This window comes from Bombus impatiens, unplaced genomic scaffold, assembly GCF_000188095.3.
Source record: "Bombus impatiens unplaced genomic scaffold, BIMP_2.2 scf_2062, whole genome shotgun sequence".
In the NCBI taxonomy this organism is placed as follows: domain Eukaryota; kingdom Metazoa; phylum Arthropoda; class Insecta; order Hymenoptera; family Apidae; genus Bombus; species Bombus impatiens.
In genome coordinates, this window is record NT_178481.1 from 2,348 (window position 1) to 7,049 (window position 4,702).

The following is a 4,702-nucleotide window of genomic DNA, read 5'->3' on the forward strand; positions in this document are numbered from 1 at the left end:
GTACACTCTGTGGTGTACAAAATTTCGCCGTGTACATCCTATTTTTATTTCACAAACCAATCTACTCTGAACTAAATCTCCAAATCTTCTTTAATCTTTCCCCAATCAACCCTAAATATAGCGCAATCGCAAAATCTAATCGAAAGGGGCGAGATTATACGTTATTCTTCGTCCAAGCTTTCACCTCTAATTTTTTATCGAAATATCGAACTGGTCGACTGGCGATTTTTACCTAACTGATGTTTCCAAGCTGATAATTCGCAAAAGCTTTCCATTTATTTCAAACCAAAATAGAAAAAGCTGACAAAAAAATGACTGAACAGTACGTAGACTGTAAGAATCAAGATTACATGATATTTCACTCTGTCTGAAAGTTTCACGTATCAGCTTTAATTCCCTATCAGACTGGTCGATTAGCGAGATTAGAGTTTTGTCTAATCGATGTCTTCAAGCTACTCGATAACTTGTGGAAGGATTCAATTCATTTGGAGTTTCTTGAGCTCATTTTTCAACCTCATCGTCCTCCTATTTGCATCGCGAGAAGTTCACTCCAAGAAAACGATTTTCATTAACAATAATGAGTGTTAGCTCTGTTGATGAAGCAGTTGAAATAATAATTATCCTGCGGCTTTCTTTTCCTTCGCCTAGGACGAACATGCTTAAAGCAGTCTTGTTCAACTCTTATACGCGAATAAGGGCTGATTTATCCTAAATATTCAGAAACAAATTACCATTGAGACAATTTTGTACTCGTGTTAACCGTTTGATACGTTCTTTGAATTTTTATATTCTAATTTTGGTCCTACTTTAAAGGATAGATCGATGTTGCGAGAAAAATATTAAAAGATTAAGAGAAATTTCTTCGTCAAATTGAAAGAAGAGATCATGAATATTAATAGCGACTCTTCCATGATTTAAGCTGTTTCGAAATTGAGAAATTTTTTAATGATAGAAAAACAGGATGGCGTTGAAAGGCTGAATTGAAAATTAATTTAAATCTCTCAGACGGAGAACCAATTAAATCCATCTCTCTCCTGAATTTTTGAATACCAATTTTCGGATGTGTATAAATGATAAAGATTAAGATAATAAAGATTAAAATAATTAAGATAATAAAGATTAAGGCTGAACACAATTGTTCAAAACGATAACTGTTGCGACGAACGTTATTTCATGCATTTGTAGACAGTACACACTCGTTTCTGTCTTTTTTCTTTTTTTTTTTTGCGTCAATTGGCAAATGAAGTGCAGGAAATATGGAGGTTTGTGAGATTGTAACGTTTTCACACACGACGTACATACATATTTATATTTGAAAGGCAGACGAAAGGGGGAAACGAGCAAATTGCGAATGCGTCCCATAAATATGCAACGATATCAATATGGACACTACCTCACGCTTTACAAACAACTGCATGAAGATCTACGTTACACCTTTTTTTTTCTACCTCGCTAATTAATGATTCAGTATCAGTGTTATTCGATATTTCTGTTGTTTCTAATAACAAGCTAAAGCGATGACTATTTCCCATGATTATCAAACAGTGGACATCTGACAGTACATTCGTGTGACTTGTATTCACGGGTGTACGATTCAGCGCGATACATGTTCGACATCCGTTCTAATATAAATATGTCGATGAAAAAATAATGGTCGTTGCACCGTACGTTGCCAGTGATGTACGTTCCTAACATATAAGTTCTAATAAACGACAATATATTAGGTCATCCCATAAGTTCGTGCCGATTTTTGTGTATACATTTCATGTGTCGATTTATCAACATACGGCGATAAGGGACCAATGCACTTGAGCTTAGCTGATCGAGAACTGGCTAGAGCAGATTTTCGTGGATGTAAGATCGTAATATAGCGAACACAGTGACTTCTAACAGTAAAAAATCATGAGTGAAATGCGTATCCACTTTCGACATCTCATGTTATATGAATTTCGGAAAGGAAGTTCTGTAACAATTGCCACGAAAAACATATGTGCTGTTTACGGAGAAAATGCGCTTTCATCTCGCACCTGTAGGAAGCGGTTCCAACGTTTTAGAGCTGGGAATTTCTGTTTAGAAGACGAGGAACGCTCCGGGCTTCCTCCTCAGACAGACGAAGATAAAATTGGGGATCTTGTTGAAAAATCACGAAGTTTGACGGTTCAAGAGATGTCAAATGTTCTGAAAATACCTAAGACAACGATTCATAGGTGTTTAAGAAAAATAACACATATAACCGGTCGAAAAACGGCACGAACTTATGGGATGACCTAATATTTCTATAACGGGTGTCGCGTTCATATTCGTGTCCCAAAGGGAAAATCATAAAAAATGACTTTCAGAAAAAACTTCATCCGTCATTATATGTGCCCTTCCATGCAGTGTAAGTTTGTCTCTGGAGACTTTGCACGCTACCATTAATGATAGAGATATGTAGATGTTTCCGTAAAGCCATAAAGCAAATGTTAATTTGGATTATTTAATTAAATATTTAATTATTTAATTAATTAAATCTTCTGATTTCTATATCCGTTAGATTATTGAAATCTCTATATCTTCTTTCCTCTTTTTTCCCTCTTTACTGTATATTTTCCATATTTTACAGAAATAATATAATAAATAATTTCCACAAATAGGCTGCTTGATATTAATACAATTTTAACACGTACAATAATAATAATTAATATTGTAATTAATAACACTATACAAATATATTAGTACAGTACAGTGATAATTAGACTGCGGATTTTCATGAAAATTCATATTTTTGAGAATATAATTAAAAAATTAGAATCACGGTAGAGAATTGTTTCACCTACCAAGTAGTACAGAAAGCATTATGCTCTGGATATTTTATATATTTTTTTATATTATGCGCATTCTGTGCAATTTTGCACTTTGCAATTGCAATTTGCTATAAATGCATAAAAATCCAATCAGTTAAGTAATAATACATAAATTACGTACATATATATAATATGACATAGAAGAGAAGAAGTAGAATATAGAGATTTATCCACTTATGAAAAATTTGAAGAGCAAAATGGATAATTACAAAATACAAAATAAAAAATAAAAAATAAAAATTATGAATATAACATTCGTTATAACATCTAATAGCTAACCAATTTCCAGGTTATATTTTTTAATTATCATCGCTAAAGTATAAATCATAAATTGTATAAATATCCTCAATGTAATGCTACATAAATAAATTAAATTTTTAAGATATAGGTCCATGTATATGAATACATAACCGTCGAGTTATATAGGCGTACATACAGGGTTGAAACAGTTTGTCATTCTCACATATTCTTTTCCATTTTAACCAGTCATGTTGGATCTATAGATCTTTTTCAGCACTCTCTGTCTAAAGAGAACAATACTTTATGCATATCATAATGAGCTCCATCCATGAACAGAACTTTGTGAGAAGAACTCGTTGCTTACGCAATGCCACCGAATAAACTAGTTTCTGGGCTCGCGTCGATGTGATACGTGAAGCGTTTGTTAGACGAAATTCTGGGCTTGAGACGCGACGTGTGTTCCACATGGGCGACAAGTACCTGGTTAGAAAATGCGATTTGCTTTTTCGATCGAGACTTATGCAAATTTTTCGACGGCTGCTCAACACGGCGTGATTTTTATGAAAATTGACCGACTTTCTCAAAGGAGAACACGGTCTATATATGCATATGGATCAAGTTTAATAGGGATGGAAACTCATTTTGACTTTACCGCAGGGACGAAGAATTTTTTCCAAGTGGAGCAAGTTATTAAGGTTGTTCTTATTAAATTCTTTCCGGACTTGTTGGCTTTCATTTCGGCATTTGTTAAATATATTATTTTTTAAGTGGATTTCGTACTGGATGAATCAGAGTTATTTATCGAGTATCGTCATATTCCTATATGCATAGTCATAAATAAAGCTAGATATATATAATAATTAAATATAATTTCTTTTGCGTTCCATCGGTATATTGCCTTTTCAATAAAATCTTACACTTTGTATCTTAGTAAGTTTATGTCACAGATGTAAAAACTAATTTGTTTCATAACGAATAAGGATAATGCTTTTGAAAAACTAAGTCGATGAACGTTACATCATCATTCATATTAATGTAATAGATATAGATACATTGTTATATATACAAAATAATATATAATATATAATACAGTTACAGTACACCTAACATAATTGAAATGAATTAATTTGCCACGTGATGTGATTAAATTATCTATACAACTGTTAATAGTCTAGAATTATACTAAACTATTAGGAAGTACAATGAAAACCTGTTGAGAATTGTGAATCTTTGAAGCCGAAATAATGTTATAGGAACACTAAATTTATACTGAAGATTAATATTAAAATAATAATATATTTATTTTATGGACGATTTCTTATATATTCATCGATACACAACACTTGCACGCGTCTCAGCACTTTCTTCTATACCCGACTGTTAACCGACTGAATAATAGTTTACATTCATCTGTTTTCGAGACGCCGCGCACACACATACCTCCACACACTGATACCCACATACAAGTATTTCTTTTTTTTTTATATTTTACGTGGAGGAAATCCGCACGGACGCCAGGCCGCTTCTGGGGAAAGCGGCGTGGTAGTGTCGGACTCCAACCGACTAAAACCCTCCACGATAACTGTCCCCCGGCTGCGATCGAGAGAGGCCCGGGGAAC

The 4,702-nt window shown here is 33.6% G+C and overlaps 1 long non-coding RNA gene across 1 annotated transcript in view; it reads right to left on the reverse strand.

Moving 5' to 3' along the window:
* Positions 1-1,692: 1,692 nt before the first annotated feature.
* LOC117152442 overlaps positions 1,693-4,702 on the reverse strand; it is a 13,526-nt gene continuing 10,516 nt past the window's right edge. Inside the window, exons 3-4 of the long non-coding RNA XR_004462826.1 lie at positions 2,628-2,634; positions 1,693-1,813 (exon numbers count right to left, since the gene is read on the reverse strand). This is a non-coding gene — a long non-coding RNA (uncharacterized LOC117152442). The remainder of the gene's footprint in view (positions 1,814-2,627; positions 2,635-4,702) is intronic.